Source organism: Loxodonta africana, chromosome 1 (assembly GCF_030014295.1).
Source record: "Loxodonta africana isolate mLoxAfr1 chromosome 1, mLoxAfr1.hap2, whole genome shotgun sequence".
In the NCBI taxonomy this organism is placed as follows: Eukaryota; Metazoa; Chordata; class Mammalia; order Proboscidea; family Elephantidae; genus Loxodonta; species Loxodonta africana.
The window spans coordinates 74,619,955-74,636,536 of record NC_087342.1 but is presented as its reverse complement, the minus strand read 5'-3'; the positions used below and the strand labels follow the sequence as shown (position 1 = coordinate 74,636,536).

The 16,582-nt window shown below is 41.1% G+C and overlaps 1 non-coding gene across 1 annotated transcript; it reads right to left on the bottom strand.

The window, feature by feature from the left end:
• Positions 1 to 16,269: 16,269 nt before the first annotated feature.
• On the bottom strand, positions 16,270 to 16,342 carry TRNAV-CAC (transfer RNA valine (anticodon CAC)). Its single transcript has one exon. It is a non-coding gene; the product is annotated as a tRNA-Val (tRNA).
• Positions 16,343 to 16,582: the final 240 nt, after the last annotated feature.

The window sequence follows — 16,582 nt, the reverse complement described above, 5'->3', positions numbered from 1 at the left end:
CTTTTATTATGGGTTCAATTGTGTCCCCCCCAAATTTGTGTTGATATCCAAACCCCTATACCTGGGATTTGATCCCCTTTGGAAGTCAGTTTTCTTTGTTGTGTTACTGAAGCCATTATCAGTGTAGGGTATGTCTTAAATGTAATCACTTCTGAGATACAAAAAGAACAGATTAGGCACTGAGACAAGGAAGTACAAACCGAGGAAGACAGAAGCACATTAAGGATCAACAAGGACCCCAGGAACTCAGACTATGGAAACTAAGGCAAGGATCTTGCCCCAGGGCCAACAGAGAGAGAGAGAATTCGCCTAGAGCTGTGGCCTGAATTTGGACTTCCACACTCCTTAACTGTGAGAATATCAACTTCTGTTCCTTAAAGAAAACAACTGTGGTATTTCTGTTACAGTAGCACTAAGGAAGTAAGACAACTTCTCAGTGTCAATGAACACACTTACCGTCTTCAAACTTTTTTTTTTTTAATTTCACTTCCAAGACACTGATGTCCTGACTCTCTTTCTACCTCACTGGCTCATCCTTCTCAATAGTTTTTGTTGGTTTCCCCTCTCCTCACCTATTCTATAGTAGATTATCTCACAGATTGGTCCTTGAACCTTTTCTCTACATACACTCACTCCCTGGTAATCTCACCCATTCTCATGGTTTACATCATCTGTATGCCTACATCATCTCATAGAGATCCTATTGCACACAGTACAACTACCCCATGGGGTTTCCAAAGTTATAATCTTTACGGAAGCAGACTGCCACAAATTTCTCCCATGGAGTGGCTGGTGGCTTTGAACTGGTGACCCTGTGCCTAACAGACAAGCTCTTAACCACTTGACTAAAACTGGTTTTTGGTCTATGCCTACAACTCACAAATGTGTATCTGCAGACTGGACCACTCCATTAACCTCAGGTCTTGTATAAACAAATGATTCCTTGGCATTACCACTTGGATGTTTTATACTAGGCATCTAAAAGTTAGCATGTCTAAAACTGAACCCACATTTTTCTATAATAATCTTACTCTATCCAATCTTCCCCATTTCAGTTAATGGCAACTCAATTCTTTCTCTCTTTCAGGCAAACAACCCTGGAAATCATCATTTATTTCACTCTTTCTCTCATATCTCACATCCACTTTGTCAGGAATTTCTCTTCTTTCTGTCTTAAAACATATCCAGTCTCTGACTACTTCTCGTTAACTTGACAGCCACTATCTTGTCTGGCATAGGGATAAAAGACCCCAGAATCAAATTTATTCAAAAGAGATTTTTGTTGAGCAAAGACAAAGATGATCATTCCCACGAGAGATTTGCCTGTGTGCACAAGACACAAGAGACTAGCAGAATACCTGGAATCACAATCAGAGAGTCTCTAATATACTATTACAGAAGGGGGTAAATTAAGAAAAATTACACTATTTTCAAAGACAGGAGACATAACATATGGGGATACATGATTGGTTTAAGGATTCTATGTTGGTTATGTACCATTTAGTTACTATGGGGATGTTTCCTTGGGAACAACCCAACAATATCCAGTCTTGGTTTAGGGACTTGGAATGTGTTGTCAGAAATTGCAATATGCTCCTTTGTGAGAACACAATTTCCCTATAGCATGGCCTCTTTGTTGGCTAAGATAAAGTACCCTTCATGGACCATTCCTCCCCTAGGTATAAGAAACAATAAACCATGAGTTTCAGTGTGTACTCTCATTTCTTTCTGGAACTATTCATAATGATTTTAACAAATGTCCACGCCAAATGGATTCCAGCTTTAACTATTACCCCTTAACAAACTTTTGTATAAAACTAGATTCTAGCCCCTGGACCTTACTTCAGTCTCACTACTTCTGGTCAGGCACCTATAGAAATTTAAGGTCCTCTACGTTTTTACATCACATCAAGAACCCTGGTGGAGCTGTGGTTAATAGCAATGGCTGCTAAACAAAAGCTCGGCAGTTTGAACCCAGCAGCACACCTTGGAAACCTTATTGGGACAGTTAAACTCAATAACAAAAACAGCAAAAAAGTTGGACTTTTGGGGGGGGTGTGATATTCAAGGCATTGGCATTTCTTACATGTAGCATGAGGAAAGGGACTTAACAGATCTCCTTGAATCTGTTCTTTTCTCTGTAAAAAATATTCTCCACAGAACAGGCAAAGGGACTTATAAAAAATATGTCACAAGGAGTTACTTCAGCTCTTAAGTCCCATCATCTCCTCATTTTATTAGAGTAAAGGTGGCCTTCAAAAATGACCTGTGACAAGATCATGGAAGCTCCACACACAACCAGACTCTACAAGGGACCAAATTTCTGGGCTGAAGGCTGTGGGAACCATGGTCTCGGGGAACATCTACCTCAATTGCCATAACATAGTTTAGAAAGAAAATGTTCTACATTCTACTTTGGGGAGTAGCAGCTGGGGTCTTAAAAGCCTCTGAGCGGACATCTAAGATACTCCACTGGTCACACCCCTTCAGGAACAAGGAAGAATGAAGAATGAAGAAAACTAAGCGTACAAGGGATAGATCAGTCCAAAGGACCAATGGACCACATCTACCACCAAAATAAGTCCAGTACAGCTAGATGATGCCCAGCTACCACCACTGACTGCTCTGACAGGGATCACAAAAGAGAGTCTGGTACGGAACTGGAGAAAAATGTAGAATAAAATTGAAACTCACAAAAAAGACCAGGCTTACTGATCTGACAGATACAGAAGAAACCCTGAGAGTACGACGCCCAGGAACTCTTTCAGCTCAGTAACACAGTCACTCCTGAGGTTCATCCTTCAGCCAAAGATCAGACAGACTCAGAAAAGAGAACAAGACTAAAGGGGCACAACCGCACAGAAGCAAGGACTAGAAGGCAGGATGGGACAGGAAAGCTGGCAATAGGGAACCCAAGGTGGAGAAGGCAGAGTGTTGACATGCCGTGCATTGTTAACCAATGTCATAGAACAAGATGTGTACTAAGTGTTTAAAGAGAAACTGGTTTGTTCTGTAAACTTTCACCTCAAGTTCAATAAAAAAAGGAACATGCATGTTCCCAATTCACTGCATGAAAGAGAAGCCAGAACAGACTTTTCTCATTTCAATGAATGAATGAATGAATGAATAATGGCCTGTGAAAGAACACATTAAAACTGAGATGCTTGACATGACTGACTGACTCAGGTTTGAATTCAAACTTCCCTTTGTCTTATACCCCCTTTTCTTCTGCTTTCAGCATATGTGCATCCTCTACCTCGAGTGAACAACTACGTATTCGTTCTATGCTGAATATATTTTGTTCTAAGAAAGAACACTTTCAACTGATGTATGACAAAGTTGTAGTTCATGAATAAGCAAGCAATAGAATGTTTCAGGAACGTAATGACCATAATGTTCCATAGAAAGTTGTTTATGTACACACATTGCTTACAGAAAATCTGATGATTAACTGACCTTGTGAAAAGTTTACTTGTGACTCATATGTAGCACATGGGTAACTCCCAGTCCTCATGCATAAAACTCTCTCTCCCCTTTCAGAGTTTGAAGCACCTCCCAGTGCTAATGCAACACAGGAGTCCTTCTCAGTGTTACCCCCAGCTGGGTTGTTGTTTTGGTTGTTTTCTATTCTACAATAAAACCTACCATTTCTCTCCTTACAGATTTCTTGTTAGTTTTACATTTTGATGTATTCAGTGTCACAAGTGGGATTTGATGTTGCATTATCTTTCACACACCCAAGAATTTGAGCACCCAGACTCTAGTCTCCAACTCCATAATTTCTCACAGTCTGCTTAACCTAAATAACCTCATGAAAATGAACTCTGCTTGCTTGCATCAAAGTTTTTTGAGTTGTACTGTAGACTTGTTTGGGTTCTTGCAATTTTTATTGTTTGCTTGGTCCTTGTGTAGTTTTTTTGGTTCTTGTTTTGATTCTTGCAGGCAAAAGTTTGTATTTGGATTTTTATCTGAGCTCCTTAAAGACAGGTTTTGTTTTTTTGGTTTTTCCTTTCTTGCAAGACACCGTCTCTAAATTCCTAAACAGAATAAAGAATTGCAGGGTTAAATTTCAATTCCTACCCCCTCTGTTTCATTGCCAAAGGCTCCTCCTTCTTTGCTTCTGATAACAAAGCTGACTCAAGTTCCCTTCTATTCCAAGTAACTAGGAAATAAATCTCTCTTTCAAGTGCCTTTTAAAATCTGTCCTAATACACTAATTTAGAATTTCAGGAACCACTTTGGGAAAATGAGTTCCTATTGGTACCTGTGTTTTCTTTCCTCTGAGCAACTTTTTCTTTAATTTTCAGCTTTAGTAAAAAAATCTAAATAAAATCCATCCATCTAAACTTATCAAGCTGTACAAAAACCGAAAGAGACAAGAATTTGACCCAGTCACACTTCCTGGTAACACTGCTTCCTACCTAAGCCTCCTACCTTAGTGAATATTCACCAAAGACCTTTTCTTTCATCTTTTGAACATTGATCAGGTCCCCACTGGAGGACAGCAAATACTTTCAGTGAGAAAATTCCCCTTCCAAGAAACCTGAGATCTCAAAAATATTTGTGGGCAGGTTCTGGCCGACATGTCATGAAAGGGTTTTAATGGGAAATTCACATTATTTATCTGGAAAATTTTTTATTGCTATTCAGATGTTGTTAAAAAAAAAAAAAAAAAACCTTAGTAATCTTGGTATATTCTTGGTATATCCTAAGTATTTAATATTCTGCCCCAAGATGATTATATGTTGTATCTAAAGCTCTTTGAAATTACGTTAATCATTATTATTAACAGTATTTTCATCTAAAGAATTTTTAATTAAATTCGTTTCACCTTACATTAGTTATATAATACATTTCCATCAAGTCCATCACTTTTTAGAATTATTATAAGTCATCTGTAGCCATTTGTAAGTTTGACATTTACTTTTCCCTGAAAATGTTTGACCATAATATTTCGATGTATTTGACTATATTGTACTTATGAAAAGGACCATAATTAGCTCTCCTCACCATTCCACGTACAAGCAAGCTCCAAAAATTAAACCTTGGATCTTTTTTTCTCAATTTAAGAAAGCCAAGAACATCTCTTTGGACCCACCGTCCTTCTGGGGACTTCAAGATTCTATCCAAAGGCCCCAGTGGCCAGAAGCTGACTAGATCTGAAGTAGACAACTTCACATCAAGGAATCAGACCTCATTCACATTGCTGAATTTTAAGGATTTTGTTTAGTATTTGTCTGTGCCATTGCTAGCACTTCTTGTTATGACTAGGTAAACACTGCAGGGAGAAATGCAACAACATATCAGAAAAATTCACCAAAAAGCAACTTAACTTCATTCAGTGCCTCCTATGCCTGATACGCCTTTTCTTAATATGCCTACGAAAACCAAATTTGTAGGGAACTCTAGTTTCAAACCTTGAGTTAGTGTTTTGAAAATGCCAAGTTATTCCTTCAAATCTGGCATTGCTTTATATGTGCCCCCAACCAGATGATCACAGAAGCAGAGAATATGAGTCATGGCATGGTAAAAGAGGGCATCTGTATATGATGTTTTAAGTACAGAAGGAAAACATCCATAGAGTACATCCATGCAAAAGAAAAGAAAACAAAAAGCACTCAAACCCATGGCTGTTGAGTCGATTCAGACCTATAGCAACCCTATGAACACAGTCTAACTACCCGATGGGGTTTCCAAGGAGCAGCTGGTAGATTAAAACTGCTGATCATTTAATTAGCAGCTGAACTCTTAACCACTATACCACCAGGGGTCCATGGAAAAGAAAGCATTAATGTAATGGTATTAAGAATTCTCAGCGAGATTCATGATCAGAGGAGTTATTTCTGAAAGAGCGCCTTAAAACTGGGTTAATGGCATGACCCACTGGCACACATATGAATTGAAACTTCACTTTGTGCTTTATCCCTTTTTTTCTTCTGCTTTGAAAATAGGTGAACCCCACCTTAAGTGAACGACTGTGTAGTCATATGATAAAAATATTTTTCATCTCAGAAAAATCCCTTGTAACTGATGTATGACAAAATTGTGATTTTTGCATAAGCAAGTGATAAGAATGTTCCAGAAAGGGAAAGATGAGAATATTCCCTGAAATGATGTTTATGCATGCCATTTGTCTCCCAAAATCTGTGATCATTCACTGACATTATGGGAGGTTTATTTACACCTCATATATATCTCATGGAGCCTGGGTGGCGAAGTGGTTAAGAACTTGGCTGCTAAAGAACTTTCCTGAATAAACCGCATGCTTCGAAGGCCAGCGTAGGAGGAGCTGGGGTTTGGGGACCATGGTTTCAGGGGACATTTGGTCAATTGGCATAATAAAATCTATTAAGAAAACATTCTGCATACCATTTTGGAGTGTGGTGTCTTGGGCCTCAAATGCTAGCAAGCAGCTATCTAAGAGGCAACAACTGGTCTGAACCACGTGGAGCAAAGGAGAATGAAGAACACCAGAGACAGGAGGTAAGTATGAGCCCAAGAGTCAGAATGGGCCACACAAGTCACAAACTACATCAGCCTGAGACCAGAAGAACTAGATGGTGTCTGGCTACAACCGATGACTGCCCAGAGAGGGAGCACAACCATGAATCCCTGAAGGAGCAGGACAACAGTGAGATGCAGACCTCAAATTCTTCTAAAAAGACCAGACTTAACGGTCTGACTGAGAACAAAAAGACCATGGAGATCATGGTTCCCAGGCCTTCTGTTAGCCCTAGGCAGGAACCATTCCTGAAGCCAATTCTTCACACAGGGATTGGACTGGACTATAAGAGAGAAAATGATATTGCTGAGGAGTGGGCTTCTTGGATCAAGTAGACACTGCGACTATGTGTGCAGCTCCTGTCTGGAGGGAACATGTGAAGGCTGAAGGGGACAGAAGCTGGCTGAATGGACATGGAAACACACGATGGAGAGAAAGATTGTGCTGTCTCATTACTGGAACAGCACCTAGGAGTATATAGCAAGGTGCATATTAGGTTTTGTATGAGAGACTGACTTGATTTGTAAACTTTCACTTAAAGTACAATAAAAATATTCAAAAAAGAAAAGAACTTGGCTGCTAACCAAAAGGTCAGCAGTTAGAATCCACCGGCTTCTCCATGGAAATCCTATGGGACAGTTCTACTCTGTCCTATAGGTAGCCATCCATCTGAATCAACTTGACAACAACAGGTTTACCTCTCTCATCTGTGGTCCCTAGCCCTCATGCATAAAAATACTTCTTTCAGAGTTCGAAGATACTCTGACCTGGGTTGTTGTTGTTACCTATTCCGCAATAAAACACTATCATTTCTCTTCTTAGAAAATTCTTCTTACATTTATGCTTTGTCAGACCTAACAAGTGTCCACTGGATTTGTTTGCTCCTACTACTCTCTCCACCTTGCTCACTCTGCTGCAGTTACAATTGGCTTCTTGATCCTTCTTGCATACAGCAGCCACACTGCAGTCCCAGGACCCTTCACTCTGAATCTTGTGCCCAGAACTGATGGGGACCTCGCCTCCTCCTATGGCTAGCTACTGCAGTGGGTACACAATACATTCTAACCGAATGGAAAACCGAGGACCTGACAACGTGCTGTGGGCAGACAAGGAAGCAAGTGGGCTATGTTATTCTGGTGAATTAAAGTCTGGGGTTGAAAAGGCAATGTGAAGCTTATGGCGTTGGTTGAAACGTAAGCATATGCAGATGAAGAGCTTCTGGGGAAAATTCAGAATTCACAAAAAGAATGACCAGTCTGTCTCCGCCCGGTTTTGAACGGGGGACCTTTCGCGTGTTAGGCGAATGTGATAACCACTACAGTACAGAAACCTCTTTGTGTTGATACCTTTTTGCTTGAAAGATGCTTAATCTGAAATTTGTGCCTTTGTATCAGGATGTGTCTTCAGGATTGAACAGTATTTTTCTCCCCTCACACTTTCCAATTCTTACAATCAACAATATCAAAACAAGATAAATCATAGCCAAGCACACGCTACTCCCAATGACCCAATCCCTTTCCAAGCACGAGGTAGAAAAATCTCGGGCGAGTTCCAATGACTTTCTTGATAAGTTCTAGGCTCATTTCTTTGGCGGTGCAATGCGTAATTATCTTCATCTCCAGGTATCCCAACTGGAACCTTTAGGAACTAGTAAGAACAATCTGAGCTCAGTAGGGCTTCTGCACTTTGTGCCCCGGTAGTAGGGCGAGTGATTGAGGTCCACAGTGCATGGTGTCGGGCTGTGCCCAGTTCTGTGTCGTGGCCGTGGTGTGGACTTTGTGGAAGTGAATTCTGTGGCGAGTGAGTCTATTAGACGTCAAATGAACTTCTCTTCAGTTTTTTTCTCACTCATATCCGATAAACTCAGTGTCCGATACCTTTTAATCCTTCCCCAAGATGTTGGAAACAATCGGCTTTCTAACTAAAAAAAAAAAAAAATAGGTTCTAAATTAAACTTTCCGAAGGCAGAGTCTTGGTGAGAGTGCTCGCCAGCGAAAATGTGCTTGTCCCGGAAATATTAGAAACTCTTGACAGGAGAGATTTCTCAGCCTCTGAGAAAGGTCACATTATGTCTCCTTCTGTGGCAGCTAAAACACAAACTGATGAAAATATTGTGGGTAAGGAGGGGAAAAGCATGTTTCTTTCTTATTAGCACAATCTCAAGCCTGCCTATTTTTTTTGAGATCTGATCAGCAGGATAAACAGAGATTGCATTTAACACACACGTTAGTTTGTTAACTTCTCTCAAAAATTTGCTTTAATATTTATTTTAAAGAAACTATTGAGCAGCCCAATCCCATGGTGGTCACTGGAAGTACCTGATGTCCTTAGGGGAATGGCAAACTAGAAAAAGGGAAGGGACACCTCAATTGATCTTGAAGACAAATGTTCCCACAGTGATATAGTAATAATAAACTTACTGAGTAGAATGATGGATACCAATCACAGAGTTTCCTCACCGAAGCACAAAAAAGAGGCATCATCCCTAGTCCTACTGATCACAACTTGCTGGACTAATTGTTGGCTAATCTATATTTTATTGGATTTAAAAAATAAGTAAAGTTGTTGAAGAGTAGTTGAATGGAGGGGGAATTCAAGCCTTGGGTGAATATGGAATAGAGAGTAAGTGGAGTGTGGGTAGCTGCAGTTGTAGGTTTCAATCAGACTGTGCAGAAAAGAGAAACTAAGTTGAATAATAGGTGCAGAAACAGGGAGGTCACGGAGGGTCCTTCACAGTAGGGAGGTTAGATTTTAATCTGAATGTGGTGAGTAGGAAAGAAGTGACTGTTTTATGGAGGAACATGACATTGCCTGTTTTGATCCAAAGACCTCTTTGGCTTTTGAGTAAACACTGGAATGTCTCAGAGCTCAATCCTTAGGCCTCTTCTCTTCTCCATTTATTGTAAGCCCCTGGCTAAGCTCATTGTCTAATGACTTACATTTCCCATGGTCTTCATCTGAGTGCCATTGTGTACCTCTAGCCTAATGGATATCTCCTCTTTGAAGTCTTACAATAAGCATTTTATAGTTAACATATCCCAAACCGAGTTTCATATCTATCCTCTGAAACTGTTCCAACCATACTGATCCCTGTCTCACTTAACTGCAACTCTATTCCTCCAGCTGGTTAGGACTAAGAATTTGGCATCTTCACTGTCTCCATTTTTGCTCTATTCTCAAGATCCAGTCACTCAGAAAACTTTCTTTGCTTTATCTTTAAAATGTATCTGGAATTTGGCCACTTCTTCACACTTTAATACTTACTAGCATTCCCCAAGCTGTAATATTCTCGGATGTGGAGTATTATTAGCATTTCTTAATATGTCTTGAGTTTTCCTCCATTTACTTTAAAAAGATGCTTTCTACAGAATGCTTAAGGGGGTCCTTTTTAAAACCCCAAAAGGACTCCTTATTATATTCAATGCTTAAAATCCAGCACTGGCTCCTTACTGCACTCAAAAAAATAAAATAAAAAAAGAAAGAAAAAGTCAAAATTCTTATACTGACCTGCAAGGCGCTGCGTAATCTCCCTGCTCCCCACTCAGTTTCCTCTCTGGCCTTTTCTGCTACTACTCTCCTCATGGCACTGTGCTGCCGTTACTATTGATTTTCTTACTCTACTTTAAATACACCAGACATCATTCTGGTATATAATGCACCAGACATCCTTCTCACAATATTAATCACATCATGTTAATTAGACCAAATGAGCAAGATATTTGACAAAAAGAAAAAAATCAATGGAGACTCCTAATGACATTTGTCTTGACTCTGAAGGCCCTAGTGTCTCACTTCAGAGGAGCTCTTTCCTTCTAGAATTTGAAATCTTCACTTGGCATGAAGCAGTAAATCCCTCTCTCTGGATTCTGAAGGGAGCCTGATCCACTGCCCCTGCAGCCTGGGATTTCTGGGGGAGGCACCTCATTCAGTTGACACCCACCTCCACCCACTTGGAGTCCAGGGAATCAAAGACAATTGGGGAGATGAGAGCAGCTGGCAAGCCCTGTGGGTCGAGCAATCACCTGGGTGTCAATGTCTCTAGGGACACACTGTCTTGCTTTCAAGCCCAGGACTTCAGAGAGGGTGTGAGGTTTTTTGTAGGTTGATCAAAATACATACACTCAGATGCTGGGTGGAAACCCTGGTGGCAAAGTGGCTAAATGCTAAGGCTGCTAACCAAATCCCCCAGGCTCCACTTAGAAACTCTCTGGAGCAGTTCTACTCCACCCTATAGAGTCACTATGAGTCAGAATTGCCTCAACCACAACGGATTTGGTTTGGTTTTTATTGGTGGGATTAGAAGGGAGGATCTCTGATACAAAATGAGTTCAGTTCTAACTTTCAAAAAACAGACATTTTCCACCCGGTTGCAAAGCAAGGCCTTTCCTGCATTGGGCAAACGCGATAGCCACATTTACAAGGAAACTTGCTTTGAGTCACAACTTCTCTGCACAGGATAAACTAGAGTTTTTCTGGATGTCCCAGGCTGGATAATCTCCAAGCCTTTTCCTTCAGGAAATTGTCACAGTGACGGTGTGATTTGTTCACTCATACTATTTGTGTATTAAAATTACCCACATTCCTTTACTCATAATAGTCAAAGTCTTCCCTCAAGTACCCAGTTCCTTTGTAAAGACAAGCAGGCTGGCATGGGAGAAGGGAGGATTTGATTTCAAGAAACTCCTCAATACTGTCCCATGGCAATTTCTCCTGTGTATGCTCTCTAGTGAAAGAAAATGATCCTTTAGGAACCAGTGTTCAAGGTTCTTAAGAGTGAACTCTGGAGGCCCGTAGGTCAGTACTTGGGGCTCGGCAGCTGCAGGGTTATGACCCCGAAATGACAAGCAACAGGGCCAGATACATAGGGATTTAGGTGGTTTGCAAGACTGGGCTCTATACTGTCCAGCCATGGGCCATCAAACATCCTTATATTTTGCCTGACACACGCCTAGTTCTTTGAAATATGCCTGCAGTTTGCTTGATCCATTTATTTGATTTACTGGAGGAGAATGTAAACACTGATATACTTTTCTTTTCTTTCTTCTACCCTTCCTTTTTAATATGTGTTGGAATCCAAACCCCTATACCTGGAGATTTAATCCCATTTTGGAATCAGTTTTCCCCTAACAGACCTTTTGTTTTCTTCTTAGCTAGGAGAGAGCTGCCTTTTTCCAGGCTCTGCCTTAAGCATCACTTGGCATGGCTGACCCACACACTTTGTGCTGAGTTTAGAGATGGCATTTCCCCCAGATCAGTCCACAGAATATGGTGGTGTCTGTGCTTCTACTCCACCCCAGAGTCCCTTTTTGTTCCGGGGGTGCCTGGGGAAGAGAGAGCAGCTTGACACGTCCGAAATAATCTGAGCGTTGTGAACTCCACTGTTAGAAAATTGCAGTTAAGGATTAAAGGAACATATTTTCTTTTTAGCAAAATCTAGGGCCTTCTTCTGTTTTTCTAGGACCTGATCATTGGAAACATGACTTACTGTACGCCTTTTCCCAATTGTGAACTTAGTTTATTGAGCCAACCACCCTGCTGTGCGGGCACCGGGGATGCCAGAAGGGTGAAGAACCGGATAGTACAGTCCTCGTAAGCAGCTAATGACAATAAAATCGCAAAATACACCAACAGAGATTCACACCGCAGGACGTTTTCTCGAAGCACAGAGAAGTGGCATCACCCAGGGATACAGGAGCCAGCAGGGCAGATCCGCCTAGGAGGTTCCTTCCCATCTGGAAAGAAATCCTCACGCCCTGAGCTGGGAACAAATCAACCAAATCCTTCGGTGGGGATGGGGGTGTTGGGGGGGGTATCTCTAGTGAATGTTTCTGTCCGGACGAAATCCACGAGCTCCAGAACGTCTAATGTTCCACAGAAGGAGCGAATTCATTCCTGCTGGAGGTAGAGTTTTTGTGTTTCTTTTTCTCCTTGCGGAAGTGCGGAAAGGGGAAATAGAAAACATAAAGAGAAGCTTGAAAACATAGTGTCATTTAGTCATAGTTAAGATTATGTAAAAGAGAGTATCCTTTGGATGAGTGAAGAGGGAAGGAGCAATCTTTGTGCATTCTGAATGTGGAGGAAACATTGCACGGGTGGCTGCTTAGCTCAGCTAGCTAGAGTGTTGGTGGTAAGGCCGAGTTTGTGGGTTCGATCCCCGTAGGGGCCAAGGAAGAAGTTGCTTTTCCATTAAAAAGATTTTGCTGTCTTTCCTTTGCACTCAGCTGAGCTTTGAAAATAGCCTCTGTGACATTAAATCTGGATCAAATGATGACTTAATTTCCTTAATCCTCAGTAGTCACACTTATACCCGCTTTGCTCCTCTAACGGGGGTGGGAGAAAAAAAGGCAAAACAGTTTTTTTGGAACAAGTGACATAAACCCTTAAGATAGAAATTTTAGTGAAGAAAACCAAACTGGGAGTGGGGATGGACTTGGGGATGGGGCGTGCCTCTGATGGTGGCTGTCCCTTTGAGCATCTCGCTCCTTCTCCCTTTTTCAGGGTCCAGTACACTGTGTCTCCGTGTGGCCCTCAAGCACTTTATCTGATTATGTCCTCTGTCTGCTTACCTCTTGCACTGCCCTTAACAGCTGTGGAAAATGATGTTAATTGCCTAAATAATAACAGTTAAACATAATACATATTTTCCTTTTTTTTTTTTTTAATTTTAACTACCAGTTGGCTTTCAGTGTAATATTTGCCCATGAAGGGAGACTCCCCCTCCCCCCCTTACCATTATCTAGATCCGTGCTAAAGTCAGAGTGAATGTGTGAAACTTCTCAGTTTGCTCCTATCGTGTTATTCTCATGAACATTCAAATATGCTATTCATCTCCTATCTTAAAACGGTTTCTCTTGACCCAACATATCCCTCTAGCTACTATCCTATTTCTCAGGTGGTCGTATAAAAAATCCCCTCTAAAGAGTTATGCAGATTTACTGTCTCCAGTTTCTCTCCTACTGTTTCTAAATCCCCTGCCTTCTGCTTTTTTGACACAACCAGTTCATGGAAAGTTCTTGTCGGGATTACCAATGACTTCTCACTGTTTCAAGACCTTATCCTTCTTAACTTTTCTTATGGATTCAATTAGGTCCTGCCAAAATATGTGTTGGAATCCAAACCCCTACACCTGAAGATTTAATCCCATTTTGGAAGCAGTTTTCTTTGTTATAACAGTGTAGGATATTTCTTTAGTTACTTTTGAGATACAAAAACAACAGATTGGCACTGAGATAAGGGAGAAAAAACAGGGAAGAAGACAGAAGTCCATGTGAGGATTACCAAGGAACCCAGGAACTCTGGGGCTATAGAAACTGAGACAAAGATTTTCCCCCAGGGCCAACAGAGAAAGAGCATTCCCTTAGAGTTGGCCCTGAATCTGGACTCCTAAACTGAGAAAATAAATTTCTGTTCCTTAAAGAAAACCACTTATGGTATTTCTGTTACAGCAGCACTGAGAAACTAAGACAACTTCTCAGTGTCAATAAACACACTTACTGTCTTAAAACTTTTTTTTCTTTTTTACTGCAGAGACACTGCTATCCTAACTATCTTTCTACCTCCCTGGCTTATCCTTCTCAATATCCTGTGTTTGTTTTGCCTCTCCTCACCCATTCTATAGTAGAATCTCCCAAAGATTGGTCCTTGAATCTCTTCTCTATATACACTCACTATATACACTTACTCCCTGTAATTTCACCCATTCTCATGATTTAAATCATTTGCATGCCTACATCATTTCATAGCAACCTTGTAGGACACAGAGTAGACTTCCCCACAGGGTTTTGAAGGCTATGATCTTTAGGGAAGCATACTGCGAGATCTTTCTCCTGTGGAGTGGCTGGTGGGTTAGAACTGGTGACTTTTTGACTAGTAGCCAAGCCCTTAACTACTTGATGAAAATGGGTTTGGTTTATATGTCTACAACTCACACATTTGTATCTGCAGTCTCGACCACTCCATTAACCTCATGTCTTCTATACACAACTGATTCCTTGGCATTACCACTTGAATGATTTATACTAGGCATCTTAAAATCTAGCATGTCTAAAACAGAACTCCCATTTTTCTCTAAGAACCCTGCTACATCCAATCTTCACCATTTCAGTTAATGGCAACTCAATTCTTTCACTCTTTCAGGCTAAGAAACCTTGAAGTCATCATTTATTTCATTCTTTCTCTCATACCTCACATCCAGTTGGTCAGAAATTTCTCTTTTCTCTTTCTTGAAAATATTTCCAGACTATGACTACTTCTTCCTACACTGACAGCCACCATTTTGTCTGTCATGAGGAAAATGACCCCAGAATCAAATTTAATCAAATGAGATTTTTATTAGCACAGACAAAGATGATTATTGCAATGAGGTATTAGCCAGTGTGCGCTGGGCACAAGAGACTAGCTGAATCCACTGAATCACCATCAGGGAGTCTCCAATATACTATTACGGAAGGAAGTGAATTAAGAAAAATGACATTATTGTCAAGGTTAGAAAGATAATGTGGGAAAACATGATTGATTTAAGGAGTCTTTTTTGGCTAGATTCCATTAAGTTACTAAGCCGAAGTTTCCTTGGGAACAAACTGGCAACATGTGTTCTTGGCTTGGTGACCTACAATGGGTTCTCAGTTGAAACAAAAAGAAATTGCAACATGCTCCACTGTGACAGCATAACTTCCCAGTGGCATAGTTCTTTGCTGGTTAAGGTAGAGTACCCTTCATGGAACGTTCCAGGTCTAGGTGGGGAAAACAAAGAAACAGTGAGTTTCCGCTTGTGCTCTTATTCCTTTCTGGAACTTTTCATAACGACTTTAAGAAACCCTCACACATAATGGTTTCCACCATTAACTGTAACCCCTTACCAAACTTGTATATAAAAACAGATTCTAGTAACCCTGCTTTAGCCTCACTACTCCTGGCCCTGCACCTGTACATCTTCTAAGATCAGCTGTTTCATTTTCGGAAACGCTGGAAGTGTAGTTAAATGCTATGGCTGCTAACCAAAAGGTCACCAGTTGTAATCCACCAGGCACTCCTTGGAAAGGCTATGGGGCAGTTCTACTCTCTGCTGTAGGGTTGTTAGGAGTTAGAATTGACTCTAGGGCAATAGGTGTTTTTTGTTTGTTTGTTTTTTGTTTTTGGTAGTGTAGTTAAGAGGTATGGCTGCTAACCACAAGGTCAGCAGTTCAAATCCACCAGTAGTTCCTTGAAAGCCTACGGGACACTTTTCCGTGTACTCTTGGCTCTCTATGGGTGGGAATCCACTTCACCGGGAAGCAGTTTGTTTTTTCCTTTCTTTCATATCCCAAGTCTTGGTGGCGATTTAGTTAACCGCAGGGGTGTTATGCAGAAGGCCAGCAGTTTGAGTCCATGAGCCGCTCTGGGAAAATCAGTGGGGCCCTTATGCTCTGTCGTATACCTTCACTGTGAGTCGCAATGGACCCGAAGGCATGTTTTTTTGTTTTGTTTTGTTTTGTTTTTTGCGTACATCAGCCACACTACTGTCTCAGGACTCTTCACTTTGAATTCTGTGCCGAAAGAGGACGGAGACCTCGCCTTTCTCTCGGCTGCAGAAATTTTCTAACCCAATGGAAAATGGAGTGCCTGTCAAGCATCTAGGGGCGGGCTAGGAGGCATGTCAACTACATTCTACTTTTAATTTAAAGTCTGGTGCTACAAAAGGAAAGCGAAGGTTAGGGGCTTGGTTGAAGCATGTTCAGTTGAAGAGTTTCTGGAGGTAAATTCAGAATTCACAAAAAGTACACCAAGTTTGTTCCCGCCCGGTTTCGAACCGGGGACCTTTCGCGTGTGAGGCGAACGTGATAACCACTACACCACGGAAACTTGCTTGTCAGAGCAATATGCGGTTGCAAAATTGATTCATCTCAAATTTCTGCTTTTCTTCAGGACATTTTCATGGTCGAGGAGCGGTTCCCACCCCCCACCCCCGGCTTACACTTTCCAATTCTTAAAATTAACAGTATCATAAAATAAATCATAGCCAAGAAATGCTACTCACAGGCTCCCAATTCCTTCACAAACACCAGGTACGGAAATCTCGGTCAACTTCCAAAAAATGTTTTG